At 38.2% G+C, this 18,781-nt stretch overlaps 1 long non-coding RNA gene across 2 annotated transcripts in view; it reads left to right on the forward strand.

Moving 5' to 3' along the window:
* LOC126077732 (uncharacterized) overlaps window positions 1-18,781 on the forward strand; it is a 60,358-nt gene that overhangs the window by 1,015 nt on the left and 40,562 nt on the right. The window lies entirely within an intron of this gene.

An 18,781-nucleotide genomic window follows, 5' to 3' on the forward strand; every position in this document is an offset into this window, starting at 1 on the left:
CCACTCCGTAGCCAAAATGGGGGCGGGGAGGGAGCAGAGAGTACAATCATTTTAGAACACTGTACTGAGGTTTTGAGAATTCTTGGTAAAGCATGAGTAAAACCTGGGAGTGTCTTTGGAATTAGGAAAATTATTAGTTTTTACTTTAATTTTCATCTTCCTACTCTGTTCTATTCCACCCTCACAATAGCCCTATAAATTAGACGTTTACCTTTTTTACCTTATAAATTAGATTATTTTACAGATCAGGAAACGGGCTCAAAGCCATGGAGTACCTTACACCACACAGCACTAGTAACTGGTACAGCCAAGATTCCACTATGCTGTTCCGTTAAGAGGCAGTAATACTACCTGCTCTGAAATTCAAAATGATACTCTGTTTCTGCTCTTCCAGTCAGTGCCCCCATCCCAGTGGGCAGTTGAGAATTTCCAAATGTTAATCACGCTCTTTGTTCTTTGACCAAATTAGGTAACATATGTCCCTGGCATCTGCTTCACCAGGTTTTCTTAACCTCCACAATCTCTGCCAAGGGAAAGGCAAACAACTGCCTCCTGAAGAAACCTGCAACTCCCCACCCCCACCATATTATTGCATCCTCCCACCATGGCACCAAACACTGCTAATGCCTAAACCCACACCAGCCCATTGCCATCCAGTGGATTACAACTCAATAACCCTATAGGACAGAGTAGAAGTGCCCCATAGGGTTTCCAAGGAGCAACTGGTGGACTCGAGCTGCCAAGGTGGTGGATAATGCTGTTAGCTAACACTTACTGACACTGTGTGCCAGGCGAAGATGTCACTCATCTCCAATTCCCTGATTTATGGCCAGGATTCTATGTGTGAATTTTAAATAGTGTAAAAGCTGTTGTTAGGTGCCGTCCAGTCGATTCTGAGTACCAATCCTATGCACAACAGAACGAAACATTCCCTGGTCCTGCAACATGCTCACAAAAGTTGCTGCGCTTAAGCCAATTGTTGAAGCCACTGTGTCAGTCCATCTCGTTGAGAGTCTTCCCCTTTTTCTCTGACCCTCTACTTTTACAGAGCATGATGTCCTTCTCCAGGGACTGATCCGTTCTGATAACATGTCCAAAGTATGTGAGACATAGTCTCACCATCCTTGCTTCTAAGGAGCATTCTGATTGTACTTCTTCCAAGACAGATTTGTTCATTCTTTTGGCAGTCCATGTTATATTCAGTATTCTTCATCAACGCCATAATTCAAAGGCGTCCTCTTCTGAATCCAGCCTGAATTTCTGGCAGTTCCCCGTTGATATACTGCAGCAGCCTTTTTTGAATGATCTTCAGCAAAATATTGGTTGCTTGTGATTTTTTTGTGTGTGATATTAATGATATTGTTTGATAATTTCCAAATTCAATTGGACTGCCTTTCTTGGAAATAGGTGTAAATATGGATCTCTTCTAGTCGGTTGGCCAGGTAGCTGTCTTCCAAATTTCTTGGCATAGATGAGTGAAGTGCTGCATCTGTTTGTTGAAACATCTCAATTGGTGTTCTGTCAATTTCCAAAGCCTTGTTTTTTGCCGGTGCCTTCAGTGCTTTTTTTTTTTTTTTCAGTGCAGCTTGGACTTCTTCCTTCAGTATCATCAGTTCCTAATCGTGTTACCTCCTGAAATGTTGAACGTTGACCAATTCTTTGGTATAGTGCCTCTGTGTATTCCTTCCAGCTTCTTTTGATGCTTCCTGGGTCGTTTAGTATTTTCCCCATAGAATCCTTCAGTATTGCAACTCAAGGCTTGAATTTTTTCTTTAGTTCTTTCAGCTTAAGAAATGCAGAGCGTGTTCTTCCGTTTTGGTTTTCTATCTCCAGGTCTTTGCACATGTCATCATAATACTTTGTTTTCTCGAGCCACCCTTTGAAATCTTCTGTTCAGCTCTTTTACTTCATCATTTTTTTTCCTTTTGCTTTAGCTACTCAACATTCAAGAGCAAGTTTCAGAGTCTTTTCTGACATGTATTTAGGTCTTTTCTTTCTCTCCTGTCTTTTTAATGACCTCTTATTTTCTTCATGGATGATGTCTTTGATGTCATTCCACAGCTTGTCTGGTCTTTGGTCATTAGTGTTCAGCAGGTCAAATCTGTTCTTAAGATGGTCTCTAAATTCAGGTGGGATATACTGTAGGTTGTACTTTGGCTCTTGTGGATTTGTTCTAATTTTCTTCAGTTTCAACTTGAACTTGCATATGAGTAATTGATGATCCAATCCACAGTAGGCCCCTGGCCTTGTTCTAACTGATGGTATTGAGCTTTTCCATGTAAAACTACACGGATATATTGAGGTCATTCCAGCAAAATAAAAATGAGGTCTCTGGGTGGTGCAAACTCTGTTGGTAACCACAAGTTGGAGGCTCAAATCCACCCAGAAACACCGTGGAAGAAACGCCAGGTGATCTACTTCTGAAAATCAGCCATTGACAACCCTATGGAGCACAGTTCTACTCTGATACACATGAGGTTACCATGAGTCAGAATCAGTCGAAGGCAACTCGGTTTTTTTGTTTTTTTTTTTAATGTATTTACAAATAACTGGAACTAAAGAAACAAAAAAAGAAAGAAACTCTAATCATTATCATAATTCCTATTTTCATCCGAAAAGCTTCTGCAAACAGCCAGTTTTCTCTAAGAATAATATCGTTCGAGCATTCTAATATCAGGGTGAATCAATAGCTAAAACTGGTTCCGTTTCCATCCCTGACAACACATTTTCTGTCTGTCTCTCTCTCTCTCTCTCCCCCGCTCTCCCTCTCTTCCTCTCTCTGTTTCACACACACACACACACACACACACACAGAGTAGGCTCTCTCTTTTATTGGAGAAAGGATAGAAGGAAACTGCATGTATCTTTAGAATCACTGGAAATTTACCATCCCACAAGATGTATCCTGCTCCACTTCCCAGGGTAATTTTTTAACCTCAAGAAAGAATATTCATTGGTTGGAATCATATCTCAATTGTGTCTCTTCTCTTCAGGCATTCAAATTCTTTTCTCCCCATTAGAGAAAGTCCAAGGGGTATCCATGTGCATGCTTTATACTCCTCCTCTAACCCCATGGGTAAAAATTATAAACCCTGCAGTCACCAGGGAGGAAAAAAGGAAAAAGAATGGGTCTCTAAGTAATGCAGACCTAAATAGTTGTATCTTGTAGACTGGTGTTAAGTAATAAATTTACTCCCAGGAATACCTTGAGGATCTGTACCAAGAATTATTAGAATTAGCTCATTCACAATTTTGAAACAAAAGAACTAGCATTCGTATCCAAGAGGTTTACAAGAATTGATTCTAAATAAAGAACTGTACAGTAATAAAAGGTGCCAAACACTGTCAGACCTACTACAGCCTAAGAGAAAACAGAGGCATTTTTCTTTCAAAGGAGAAGTTTAAAAAGATTTCTTTCCCCACAACTGGCAAGGATTTCTGAAACTATAAGAAGGCAGATATCTTGGTGCCAAAGTGTGGGTCCTCCTCTGAATGGCTGTCATTTCCTTTTGACTTGAGCCTCTAAAATCGAGAAGGAAGCTGTTTCCTGGCCCCTGCCCCACCTTGGACCCATTAGCAGCTCCCTTTCCTATCTCCTCATTCAGAGATCTCAGCATTTCCCACCCCTTATGGAAAATGTGCCCTCCTTCATCCCTCCCTCTGCTTATCGAATTAAACTTCTTAACCCTTAATATTGGGAAAGATAACGCACACAGAAAAATGTTCAAAAAACAAAGATATATGGCAAACGCACTGATGTCAGGTGATGAAATAAAGCACCTCTCATACCCCTACGCCAATCCAGAGTTTCATAGTCCTTATTTTTATTGATAGTTTAGCCATCTAAGTACCTATCCCTAAACACAATAGATTCCTTTGTCTGGATTTTACCTTTATATAAATGGAATCAGACACGATGCACCCTTTTGTGCTCAACTTTGTTCCCTTTACATTGTACTTGTGATATTCTCCCAAGCTTTTCTAAGTAGCTTTCATTCTTCTATTATATGCAAATACCACAATCTACCCATTCTACTGTATATAGTCATCTGGACTGTTTTCAACTTCTTACTATTATAAACAATGCTGCAAGGAACATTCTTGTATGCATCTCTTGGTGCACATATGCATGCATTTCTGTAAGGAATGTACTAGAGAGGCATTGTGATGTCATGGTATGTGTATGTTCAACTTTAGTATTGCTGTTGTCAGGTGCCATCGAGTCAGTTCCGACTCATAGCTACCCTACGTGCAACAGAACAAAACACTGACAAGTCCTGCACCAAACTCATAATTGTTATGTTTGAGCCCGTTGTTGCAGCCACCTTGTCAATCCATCTCATTGAGGATCTTCCTCTTTTTCACTGGCTCTCAACACTAGTAGATACTGCCAGTTTCCACTGCCACCGGCAATGCATAAATGTCTGCACTTCTTCACATTATTGGAAATCAGTATATTACTCAAATTTTCGCATTAGATTTTCTGATGAATGTATGGCATGTCTCATTGTAAAATATGATCTTCCCTAATGCTAATGAGATTGAACAATTTCCATAAGTACCAACTCAAGTCTCCTGTCCCTTTTTATGGTGGATTGTTTTTCTTTTTAGGAGTTCTTTTTATATTCTGGTTACTAATTCTTTGCTGGTTATAAAAAAAAAAAACCTGTTGCCATCAAGTCGATTCCAACTGGTAAATTTTATGCATATCTTCTCCCAATTTGTGGCTTGCTTTTTTCAAATTCTTAATGGTATCTTTTGATAAACAGATGTTCTTAATTGTAAGGTAGTCAAATTTAGCTTTTTATGATTTTTTTTTTTTTTTAACATTCTTGTCATGGATTGAATTCTGTCCCCCCAAAAATGTGTTATCAGTTTGGCTGTGCCATGGTTCCCAGTATTGTGTGATTTTCCTGCGTTGTAAATCCTGCCTCTACGATGTTAATGATGGAGGATGGGTGGCAGGTGTGTAAGTGAGACAGGACTCAATCTATAAGACTGAATCATGTTTTGAGGCAATCTCTTCAGATATAAAAGAGAGAAGCCAGCAGAGAGACAGGGGGACCTCATCCCACTAAGAAAGCAGTGACAGGAGCAGAGGGCGTCCTTTGGACCCAGGGTGCTTGCGCAGTGAAGCTCCTGGTCCAGGGGAACATTCTTGGGAACGCCGACAGAGAGAAAGCCTTCCCCTGCCCTGAATTTAGACTTTTAGCCTACTTTGCTATGAGGAAATAAACTTACCTTTGTTAAAGCCTTTCACTTGTATTTCTATTATAGCAGCACCGGATGACTAAGACAATCCTGCTTAGAAGTCTTTCCTCATATGTTCAAGAAATTTATGGCTTGCCTTTCACATTTAAATCTATGATCTACCTAGGATTTATTTATTTTCTTATTGTGTGAAACAGATTGTTTTAGTTATTTTTCATATAAGCAGATAATTGTGCTAGCAGCGTTCATGGAAAGAATCACTCTTTCCTCACAACTTTGCAGTGCCTCCTTTGTCATAATTCAATTGTTCATCTATCCATGGGTCTGTCCTGGGCCCTCTCTTCTAGACCATTAATTTATTTACTGATGCTTATGCCAATATCACATTGCCCTAATTACTATGATTTATGACAATTCATAATACTCAGTAGAACAAGCCTTTTTATTTTGTCCTTCTTCTTCAAGATTGTTTTATTGAGTTTAGAATTAGCATTTCAAGTTCTACAAAGACCTGCTAGGGTTTTGATTGAGTGGTATTGAATCTATTAATCCATTTGGGGAAAAGTAGTATTTTGAAATAATAACACTCCCTATCCGTACAGCTGCTACGTCCTTCCACTTGTTTGTATCTTAATTTGTCACAATGATGTTTTATGGTTTTCCGCAGACATTTTGCACATCTTTTCTTAGACATATTCTTCTTGTTTTTGTTGATAGGCGCCATTGAGTCAGTTCCGACTCAGATCGACCCTATGTACAACAGAACAAAACACTCCCCTGCCCAGTCCGATGCCATCCTTACAATCGTTGCTACATATGAGCCCATTGTTGCAGCCACTGTGTTAATCTAAGACATGTTCTTAGATATTTGATAATTTAACATTGTTTCGGATACCTTTTTGTCTACGTAATTGCTTTCATATATTAATTTTAATATTTTACCTGTAAATATTTTTATATTTTTATATACGCAACCATATTATTTGTGAAAAATGACAGTTTTATTTGTTTCTTTCTTTTAAGGGCCCTGGTGGTGCAGTAGTTAAAGCACTCAGCTGCCAACCAAAAGGTTGGCAGCTTGAACCCACCAGTCACTCAGTGGGAGAAAGATGTGGCAGTCAGTTTCATAAAGATTTACAGCCTTGGAAACCCTATGGAGCAGTTCTACTCTGTTTGGTAGGGTTGCTGAGAGTCAGAATCGGCTCAAGGGCAGTGAATTTGGTTTTGGAATCCCACCTTTTACGTTCTTTCGTGGCCTTACCATGCTGCCTAGGACCTTGAGTACAATGTTGGATCTAAGCTCAGTAGCAGGAATGCTAGTCTTACTCCAGATACCAAACGGATGATTTTCAACATTTTACCATTAAATATAATACTGTCATACATTTATTATAGAGGAGAGGTTCCCTGATTTTCCTTATTAGGTAATAATTTTTATCACAAATGGATATTGAATATTATTTTACAGCTTTTCTGCCTCTACTGAGTTTATTGTATAGTTTTCCTCCTTCATTCTATTAAAGTAAGGAATTATGTCAATATGTTAAAAAGGAAAACTCAACTTACATTTATGGACTAAACCTTACTCAGTTTATTTTATATATTTCTAATCAGTTTGTTGATATTGTGTTCATAATTTTTGCACCTATGTTCATGAATGGGAAACCCTGGTGGTGTAGTGCTTAGCAGCAGTAAGGCTGCTAACCAAAAGGTCGGCGATTCTAATCTGCCGGGGGCTCCTTGGAAGCTCTATGGGGCAGTTCTACTCAGTCCTATAGGGTCGCTATAAGTCGGAATCGACTCAACAGCAGTGGGTTTGGTTTTTGGTTTTTGGTTCATGAATGAGATTTGCCTTTAATTTTTCTTATAATATTCTTATGGAGTGTTGGTGTAGGGTTATGCTAGCCATGTTAGGGATGGGGAGTATTCTTTCTTTCCTTGAAGGGTTTATATAATACTGATGGCACTTCTTCCTTGATGGCTGATAAAGTTTACTTGAAAATCCATCTGGCACTGAGGTTTTCTTTGTGGGAATCTTTTTAATAAATTACTCAATATCTTTATAGTTATAGGACTATTCTGAATTTTTATTTCTTCTACTGTTAATTTTAACAAATATTGTTTTCTAGGAATTTGTCCCTTTCATCTAAATTTTAAAAAACTTTTAGCAGAAAGTTTTTCATAATTTTCTCTTAGCTTTTTAATACTCGACAGATTTATTGTGTTCCCCGTTCTTTATTCCTGACATTTGTTATTTGTGTCTTTTTTTCTTTATTATATTCACAAGAGTTTATCAATTTTTTGAAGTTTTTCAAGAATAACCTTGTTGTCTGTTTGTGGTCTATTTTATTAATGTCTTTTCTTATCTTTCCTATTTCCCTCCTACTTTGAGATTATTCTATTCTTCTTTTAAATAAATTTTGACATGATGCTTATTAAAAAAAAAAAAAAAAAAACGGTTGCCATTGAGTCAATTCCAACACATAGTGATCAACCCTATAGTACAGAGTAGAACTGCCCCATAGAGTTTCCAAGGAGCACCTGGTGGATTAGAACTGGTGACCTTTTGGTTAGCAGCCGTAGCATTCACCCACTATGCCACCAGGGTTTCCATGATGCTTATAGTTCAGTGACATTTAGATTTTCATATTTTCTAATATTTGCATTTAAATGTGTGTGTGTGTGTGTGTGTTCCTTTTAGGTATGAGTTTAGCTGTATCCCTCAATATGTTTTATTTCACTATTACTTGGTTCAGAATATTTTATGATTTCCATTGTGATGGAGATTTTTCCAGCTGTCATTTTTTGTTTTATTCTGTTTTTTTAATATATGGTTTAATTACCCTGTTGTCACATACTATTTATGATTTCAGTCCTTTGAAATTTGTTGACACTTGCTTTATGGCTAAACATATGGTCAATTTTTATAATACCTTCTGTGCTTAATAGAGTTGTTTCCTGCAATTGTTGGATAATTCTGTATTAGTCATCTAGTGCTGCTATAACAGAAATACCACAAGTGGATGACTTTAACAAAGAAAAGTTTATTTCTTCACAGCACAGTAGGCTAAAAGTCCAAATTCAGGGTGTCAGCTCCAGGGGAAGGCTTTCTCTCTCTCTTGGCCTTCTTATCAATCTTCCCCCAGGCTAGGAGCTTTCAGCGCAGGGACCCAGGGTCTAAAGGACATGACCTGCTCCCGGCACTGATTTCTTGGTGGTATGGGGTCCCCCACTCTCTGCGTGCTTTTCTTTCCTTTTATCTCTTGAAAGAAAAGTGATGCAGGCCATACCCTGGGGAAACTCCCTTAACCTTGGATCAGGGAGGTGACTTGAATAAGGGTGGTGTTACAATCCCACCTGTATCCTCTCAACATAAAATTACAATCACAAAATGGAGGACAACCACACAATACTCGGAATCATGGCCTAACCAAATTGATACACATATTTGGGGGTGGGGGGGGTGTGACATAATTCAATCCATGACAATATCATATTAAAATCTTTCTCCATGATTGTGGACTTACTTTTTTTTTTTTTGTAGTTTTGCTTTGTATGTTCTGTTTTTGCTTTATATGTTTTGAGAGTATATTTATATACCTAAAATTTTATAATTATTTTAGGTCTTGGTAAATCGAAGGTTTTTTTTTAACTTACAGATTTTTTTCTTTTTGTACTTTAGATGAAGGTTTACAGACAAACTAGCTTCTCATTAAACAATTACTACAAATATTGTTTTGTGACATTGGTTACCAACCCCACGACATGTCAACACTCTCCGCTTCTCAACATTGAGTTCCCTATTAACAGCTTTCCTGTCTCCTCCTGCCTTCATGTCCTTGCTCCTGGGCTCATATGCCGCTTTAGTCTCATTTTGCTATATGGGCTTGTCTAATCTTTGGCTGAAGAGTAAACCTCAGGCATGACTTCATTACTGAACTAAAAGGATGCCCAGGGACCATACTCTCAGGGCCTCTATCTCTGTCAGGCCAATAAGTCTGATCTTTTATTTTTGTGTGTGTGAGAATTTTGTTCTACATTTTCCTCCAGCTCTGTCCCTCTATTGTGATCCCTGTCAGAGCAGTCAGTGATGGTGGTAGCCAGGCATCGTCTAGTTAGACTGGACTCAATCTTGTGGAGGCTGTAGTCCATTAGTCCTTTGGACTAATCTTTCCCTTGTGTCTTTGGTTTTCTTCATTATCCCTTCCTCTAGATGGGGGGGGACCAGTAGAGTATCTTAGAGGGCCACTCACAAGCTCTAAGAACCCAGATGCTACTCATCAAAGTAGAATGTAGAACATTTTCTTTGTAAACTATGTTATGCCTGTTGAACTAAATATTCACCAAGATCCTGGTCCTCATAGCTCTCAGCCTCGTAATTCTGTCCCTCAGGGAGTTTGGATGTATCTAGGGAGTGTCCATGACTTTGCCTTGTACAAGCTGTGCTGGTTTCCCCAGTACTTTTCACCAAAGTTACCACTTTACTATTGTCTGGTAAATTGAAGGTTTTTATATTGTGAGGTATCATTCTTTATCTCTGGTGACTTGTTTGCCTTCAAGTCTGCCTTACATTAATAGAGTTTTGGTTGATGTGTTAGTCTACATCTTTTTCCATACTTTCACGGTCAACATTTTTTTATCTCTACATGTCCTTTCTGACTGACATATGGTTGAAATTTATTTGTTCATTTATTTTTATCAAATGAGATAATCATTGTTTTTAATTGGGGCACTTAAACATTTCAGGTTAAGTCTACTATCTCATTAATGCCATCTCCTTATCAAACCAGTCTCTGTTTCCTTTCTCCATCTTTCTTATTTTCTTTTTAATTGTATTGTATTATTGCATTTTTCCCTCTCTGCTCATCCATTTTACAGCTGTGACAGTTGTCCTTTCTGAGCCATCCATTGTCAGTGTGTAATTTATGACCTTTGACATAATCCATTGATGTGCATTTAATATAAACCATTGCTGTCAAGTTGATTCTGACTTGTAGTGACCCTATAGGACAGAGTAGAACTGCCCTATAGGGTTTTCATGGCTGTAAATCTTTATAGAACCAAACTGTCACATCTTTCACCCAAGAAGCAGCTGGTGGTTCAAGCCATCAACCTTGTGGTTAGCAGCTGAGCACCTTAACCATTGCACAACCATGGCTCCTTGTTCATTTCACATGTTCTTGTTAGGTGCCATCAAGTCGATTCTGACTCATAGTGACCCTATGTATGACAGAATGAAACACTGCCTGGCCCTGAGCCATTCTCATAATCATTGTTGTGCTTGAGCCTATTGTTGCAGCCACTGTGTCAACCATCTAGTTGAGCGTCTTTCTCTTTTCACTGACCCTCTACTTTACCAAGCATGATGTTCTCCAGGAACTGGTAATTCTGATAATGTGTCCAAAGATTGTGAGACAAAGTCTCACCATCCTCACTTCTAAGGAGCATTCTGTTTGTACTTCTTCCAAGACAAATTTGTTCTTTCTTCTAGCAGTGCATGGTTTATTAAATATTCTTTACCAACACCATAATTCAAAGGCGTCAATTCTTCTACCATCTCCCTTATTCATTGCCCAGCTTTTGCATGCATATGAGGTGATTTGAAAACACCATGGCTTGGGTCAGGCCCACCTTAGTCCTTAAAGCAACATGACATCTTTGCTTTTTGACACTTTAAAAAGGTCTTTTGCAGCAGATTTGCCCAATGCAATTAGTCTTTTGATTTCTTGACTGTTGCTTCCATGAGCGTTGATTATGGATCCAAGTAAAATGAAATTCTTGGCAACGTCAATATTTTCTCCATTTACCATAATGTTACTTATTGGCCCAGTTGTGAGGATTTTTGTTTTCTTTATGTTGAAGTGTAATCCATACTAAAGGCTATAGGCTTTGATCTTTATCTGTAAGTGCTTCAAGTCCTCTTCAATTTCAGCAACCATGGTTGTGTCATCTGCATATCGCAGGTTGTTAATGAGTTATCCTCCAAACCTGATACCCCATTCTTCTTCATAGAGTCCAGCTTCTCATATTATTTGCTCAGAATATAGATTGAATAAGTATGGTAAAAGGATAAAACCCTGACACACACCTTTATTGACTTTGAACCAGGCAGTATCCCCTTGTTCTGTTCTAATGACTGCTTCTTGGTCTATGTACAGGTTCCTCATGAGGACAATTAAGTGTTCTGGAATTCCCATTCTTCTTAATATTATCCGTAATTTATTATGACCCACACAATCGAATGCCTTTGCGTAGTCAATAAAACACAGGTCAAGATCTTCCTGATATTCTCTGCTTTTAGCCAGGATCTGTCTGACATCAGCAATGATATCCCTCGTTCCACACCGTCTTCTGAATCTGGGTTGAATTTCTGGCAATTCCTGTTGATGTACTGCTGCAACCACTTTTGAATGATCTTCAGCAAAATTTTACTTGTATGTGATAAAACCAAAAACCAAACCCACTGCTGTCAAGTCGATTCCAACTCATATCGACCCTATGTGTGATATCAATGATATTTTTCAATAATTTTCACATTCTGCTGAATCACCTTTCTTTTGAATAGGCACAAATATTAACCTCTTCCAGTCAGTTGGCCAGGAAGCTATCTTCCAAATTTCTTGGCATAGATGAGTAAGCGCCTCCAGCGCTGCATCCATTTGTTGAAGTGTCCCAATTAGTATTCCATCAATTCCTGAAGCCTTGTTTTTTGTCAGTGTTTTTCAGTGTGGCTTGGATTTCTTCCTTCAGTACCATTGGTTTTGATCATAAGCATTTAACATAGCATACCTGTATTTGGTTTCACATCAGATCAACTAAGTGACTTTGGAAGATGCCCACAATGCACTCACAAAATGATTTCCTTAATGAACTAAATAAATGCACACCTCCATGAGCAACACACAACCTGGGAGCATCAAATCATTTTTTTTTTTTTTTTGCATTCCTCCCATCCACAACACTCTGCCAAAATCTCTTTGAGGTACAAACTGCATTTTTTTTACCACATGACTTGATAAAACCTTTTATCTTTGATTCATTCATTCACTGCTTTCTTTCGAATAATTTTTGAAAAATATCATTACTGTAGATTTTAATTCTCACAGAATTTTTTCTTACCTTAAGCTATAATTTCTCTTCTATGCACATATTATAGTTCTTTCCATTGAAGCAATATGGACACATACTGTTTCCAATCATCCATTTGTCCCATCAGACCCACTTTTCCTTCTTCTCCACCTTGTCCTGAGCCCCACGAAAGTCAGCTTTATGCTCTCTGACTTCTAGTTGGATTTGTTCAATAGGAGCCACTAACAGAAGATTGAACAATAGGAAGAATATGAAGTTGGGATATTATCTTTTCTCCATCCCTGTCAGGTTGTCATCGTTGCTCTCCTGTAATGTAATCTACTGCATGTGCAGGCATTACCTGAAACTCTTCATGTCACTGTATGGGGATTGAAGTTCAGAAAACCCACACAAATGCTGACACCCTGCCTACTACTATTGCTATGAGTGAAAAACTGTCCTTTGTCTCTGATGCAGGAGTTTTGTGTCTTCTGCTCTCATCCAAGAAATCGTAATAGGATAAATTGTTAAGCTTCAAATAAAGTAAAACCTCATACACTTCATGTTTCTTGATGCACTGAAATTCCTTATGAGTTTTAGGATCGGCTTATCAATTTCTGCAAAGTAGCTCTTACAGATTGAATTGTGTCCCCCCAAAATACATGTTGAAACCCTAGCCCCTGTACTTGTAAATAGGACCCTGTTTGGAAATAGCGATTTTTGTTTGTTATGTTAATGAGTCTATACCAGAGTGAGAGTGGGTCTTAAACTGAATCACTTCTAAGTTATAAAAAAAAGCAGAACAGATACAGAGACTATTTCGGGGATGACAGATGCCAAGGATTGATGGTAATCACCAGAATATAGGAGAGAGGCCCATAGAAGGAATCGACACTGCCAAAACCCTGATTTGGACTGTTAGACCCAGATTATAAGAAAATAAATTTCTGTGCTTTAAAGCCAGCCACTTGTGGTAATTATGTTACATCTTGTGGCAGCAGTTGCAAACTAAAACAGGAGTCATCTGGTATTTTCATAGGTATTACATTGAATATGTAGATCAGTTTGGGAAGTTTTGTCTTCATAACAATATTAAATTTTCCAGTCCATGAATATGAAATAGGTTTCCCTTTATTTGGGTCTTCTTTAGTTTATTCCAACAATATGTTATAGTTTTAGAATATAAATATTGTAATACTTTTCTTAAATTTATTTGTAAATGTTTTGTTCTTTTTGATGCTATCATAAATGAAATTATCCCTGGAGAATTTCAATTTTTAGCAAGACACCATGCTTGCTAAAGCAGAGGGTGAGGAAAGAGAGGAAGACTTTCAACAAGATGGATTGATACAGTGGCTGCACCAGTAGGTTCAAACATACCTAATATTGTGAGGATGGCACAGGACCATGCAACATGTTGTTCTGTTAAACATGGGGTCACTGAAACCAACTCAATGGCACCTAACAACAGCAACATAAATGAAAGTGTTTTCTTAATTTCATTGTCAGGTTGCTCATTCCTAGTATAAAGAAATACAATTGATTTTTGTATATTGTGTCTTGTATCTTGCCACCTTGCTGAATCCATTTATTAGCTCTAAAATTTTTTTCATAATGGATTGCTTAGGATTTTCTATATAGAAGATAATGCCTTCTGGATGCTCGTTAATTCTATTCTTTTCCTTTTCCTTCTTCTTGCCATCCTCCTCTTCTTTCTCCTCCTCCTTCCTCCTGCTCCTCTTCCTCCCTTTTTTTTTTTTTTTTCCTAATTGCCCTAACTAGAACCTCCAACACACTGTTGAATAGGAGTGGTGAGAATAGATATCTTTGCCTTGTTCCTGATCTTACAAGGAAAGCATTCAATCTTTCATTGTTAAGTATGTTAGTTGTGGGTTTTTCATAAGCATGCTTCATCAGTTGAGGAAGGTCTCTTCTATTCCTAATCTATTCAATGTTTTTTATCACAAAAAGGTGTTAACTTTTGTCAAATTCTTTTTCTGCTTTTTTTCATATTTAAAGGATGTTTTTGTTAGCTATAGAATTTTTGGTTGACACTGCATTCTTTCAACATTTTGGACATACCCTTCCATTGCTCTGGCTTAATTATTTGTATTGAGAAATCAGCTGTCAGTCTAATTGTTTGTTTTTTAAGTAATTCAACTTTTTTACTCCCTTTGTTTTTCTCTTAAAGTTTCCTTTTTCTTGGTTTTCAGCAGTTTTGCTGCGATGTACCCAGGTGAGGATTTCTTTTTATTTATCCATTCTGCAGTTTGTAAGTGCTCTTGAAGCTGTGACATAGTTTTTTTTGTCAACTTAAGAATATTTTTAGGCATTTTCTCTTCAAATAACATTTAGACCCTTTCTCTCTTATACCTCTTTGTGACTCCAATTATACATATATTAGACATTAGCACTCTTCTCTCTTTTTCTTTTATTCTTTCTTATGTGTTTGCCACAACTTTTTTATTTCCATGCTTTATTCTAGGTATTTTCTTCTAACATATCTTTCTTCAGCTGACTCCATGGTGTTAATAAACCCACCCACTGATCTGTAAATTTGGTTATTCTATTTTTATAGTTTCTAAATAGCCACTGAAATTCTCAATCTTATCTCTTATCTCCTTGAAAATAATAGATTGTTATTTAGAGTCTGTGTCTGGTAACTCCAATACCTGAAGCCTATGTGGATCTATTTCTTTTATTTACTGTTTCTACTCTTTTTTTTTTTTTTCCATGTCATATTGTCTCCTTGAGCACCTGGTTACTTATTTATCTTTATTTTTTTCCTGATATTTTTAAAAGTAATGGGAGGCCTAAGATGATGCTAGATTCCTTTGGAGATGATTATGTTTGTTCTTCTTGGCTCCTGGAAGCATGAACACTCTGGAAATACATTATTTGGAGATGATTCAAAATTAGGTTCTGAATTCCATGAAGATTCATCCTCTTATTTACTGTTACTATTACTTTTTTTTTTTTTTTTTTGGTGACCCAACACAAATCAAGGTACGCTAACCAGAAACTCTCCTTCCCATCTTGGTAGTCTTCTATCCTTATGCCCCCCGCAATAATATAAAAAGTGTTACTCAGCCTTTCAGCAATCCTTTAGAATTGACAAATGCTCCCAGAAGGAGAAAAAGATTCCTCATTAAATCTTAGCAACGCTTTAAAGAATGAATTTTTTTTTTTTTAATTTTTTGATTATGCCATGTTTTTTCACTAGCGGAATGGATACTGAATCATTGTTAGTAGTTTTTTGTTATTTGAAAAACATGGGGTGCCAATTGCAAGTGGGCCATATTGGTCCCATGTTCCATGAAGTACATCACAAACATGGTACATATCAGTCCCATGAAGTGCATCACACTTCCTGGTTACACTTGAGCCATAAAATATCTTACTCAACTTTGCAAAAAATACACGCAAAATACTAAATAAACATTGCACCAGCTGCATATAATTGTTATCAGTTTGATTTTGAGTGAAACTTTAGAAAACATGAGGTGACACATAAAGGTCCTTTGCATTTTCTGCACATAATAGTTGTTTGGGTATGCTTCTTCTGAGTCCTGCATTCTCTGCATCACCTTCTGGTTGTTTTGATTGGGAGATGCTCTCCATCCTTACGAACCAGACATAATTTAGCACCCTGCTGTTATCAGGGAGGCGAAGACTTTGTAAAAGATGTCATCAGGTCGGTGACTAATGCTAGCTGGCCATATCAGTCCCAGATTCCATGAAACACATCACACGTGGTACATATCAGTCCCATTGCCCAGAAAGTGCATCCCAAACCATTTTCACAAAAAATAACTCATTTACTGGAATATTTCCAAATGCCAGTAACCGTACCTTCCCAATAACACAAAGGAAATAGTAAACACACTAGCAAGCCTTATCTCACTGCACAGAAGCCAAAAGACACAAAAGTTTCACACAATCACTCCTCCAGGAAGCATCCTTTCATACAAATGGCTCTCAACACTCAAATGTGGTACAGACCAACTTCCTTGTTTTTTAGGCAGTTGCGCCAGTATCCACCATGATGCCAAAATGTACTAAAGTGGTCAAATGCCTGCCAATAAGCCTCCAGGAGTGGAAAATGTAGCAGGAACAAATACGTGCTTGTGCCCTTAGAAGAGTTAAAACCAGACTTCTTTAGCCCCTCTGCTTAGGGGTAACTGTTCAAGCAAGCAATTTGTACTTGCAGAAAAGGCTTCAACATCTCCTGTCTGATCTAGAGGCCATACATTCTTTCATGACATTCAGAAGATGAAGTCCATGCCTGAGTAATATAAACTCAGGAGAATAATATTAACACTTTAAGTTCTTTTAAGATAGGAGGAGGTTCCCGAGTGGAGCAAATGGTATGCCCTTGGCTACTAATTGAAAGGTTGATTGTCCAAAACCACACAACGATATCATGGAAAAAATCCTTAGGATCTGCTTCCATAAAAATAATAGCTGAGAAAGCCCCATGGAGCTCATTTCTGCTCTTGCGGTGCAGCGAATTACTTAATGTGGCCCTTCTAGCTGTAGTCTTTGTGACTCACATGCAATGATTGGGTGGGACTATGCAAATAAGGTACTTGTGGCCCACCAAGGGCATTGGATAGCCTGCTGCTAATGCAGATAAGGTGTGTGGAACCTGTGATGGTTATGGTTATGTGTCAGCTTGGTTGAACCATGATTTCCAATGGTTTGGCAGTTATGTAATGATGTAGTCATCCTCCATTTTGTGGTCTGATGTAATTGTCCTCCATTTTTGATCTGATGTAATCATCCTCCATTTTGTGATGTGTTATAAATCCTAACCTGTATGCCTGTAGTTATGGTCCCATTTGGAAGTGAGTTGTCCGTTACGTTAATGAGGCAGAATTAGGGTGGGATGTATCTTGAGTCACTGCCTTACTTGAGGGTGTGACTCCAGTCACCAATCTTACCTCAGTCACCTCCCTACTAACCTTATTCAAGTCACATCCTTGCACCTGCTTGCTCAATTAAGGGGAGTTTTGTTGAGGGTATTGTCTGCATTCAAAATATATGAATGCTCTGGCAAAGTTCTTTCTCTTGTTCTGGATCCTGTATCCAGCTCATCATCCTCTGACCTCCAGTTCTTGGAGCTTGAACCAGCAGCCTATTATCTGACCTGATTTGTCAGCTTCCAGCCTTGTGAGCCAGCAGCCTGTTGTCTGACCTTCTGATTTGAGTTTGTTAAGTCCCTGCAACCACATAAGTCAGGAGAAACCTCCAGTCTGACACCTGACCCAAAGATTTGGGACTTGCCTACCTCCACAACCATGTAAGCTATTCCCTTGGTGGTTTGTGAGTTCTGTGAGACACTGCAGCAAATTATGGAACCCAGAAACCGGAGGAAGCGTACTAAGGAGAGGAGGAGTAACTGATGTTAGAAATGAAGAAGTTTGGAAAAGTTGGACATTTGGGACATCTTTAACTTCTGCCTCACAGGAATCAGCTTTGTGCTTATCCTTGTAAAAGAAATTATTCATCCAACTCTGTAACACATGGGGTCACAATGAGTTGTAATCAACTCAAAGGCAGTGAGTTTGGTTTTTGGTTGAAGACAGATGGGTGTTGCTGTGATCAACTGATGAAGGTCCTATTTTAGAGGAGCACAACTATTAGATATCCCATTGTTGTTGTTATACTTGTTGTTAGCTGCCTTTGAGTCAGTCTCCAACTCCTGGCAACCCTATGCATAAAGGGATTGGACTGTTATAATCCATAGAGTTTCACTGGCTGACTTTTTTTTTTTTTTTAGAAGTAGATCACTAGGCCTTCTTTCCTAGTCCATCTTAACTAGGAGTTCTGCTGAAACCTGTACACCACCATAGCAACACACAAGCCTCCACTGACAGACTAGTGGCTGCCATTCAAGTGTATTGGCTGGGAATCAAAACCAGATGTTCCACATGGAAGGCAAGAATTCTACCACTGAACCACCACTGCCCTTTGTAGAACCCATTTCCCTCTGCTAAGTGACTGTCTCCCATGAATAGCCATTTCAAATAATCTTTTTACCTAATTAAAAATGGAAGTTCTAGGAGCAATAATTGAGTTGACGTGCAAAGCTATCTAAAATTCTTATTAATTTATCCATTTATCTCCTATGATGACCTTTGGATGCTCAATCTGATTCATGTAAAAATTTTAGCGTGCTTCTGAGTTCCTATAATGCCCTAATTAAGTCCCCTTAACTGGTTTCTGCAGGTTTGTAGTATTCCTGCCGGTACTGTGCTGTCTTTATGGAAAGAAGAAATTTGGGGCTCTAAAACTGTCAATCTGACACTTTTATAAACTACATTCAGTACAATTTCTCTCTTTTTTTTTTTTTTTTTTAAAGTGGAAAAGAAAACGATAACAGTGCTCCAGAGAACATGCTTTATTCTCCAGCCCTGGAAGCATGACTCTTAGTGAGTGCCTCTCAGCACACCTGTGCATGGTTGCCTTTATTAGATCAAACATGTGCACCCTCATAGAC

The sequence above is a fragment of the Elephas maximus genome, chromosome 6, assembly GCF_024166365.1.
Source record: "Elephas maximus indicus isolate mEleMax1 chromosome 6, mEleMax1 primary haplotype, whole genome shotgun sequence".
Classification (NCBI taxonomy): domain Eukaryota; kingdom Metazoa; phylum Chordata; class Mammalia; order Proboscidea; family Elephantidae; genus Elephas; species Elephas maximus.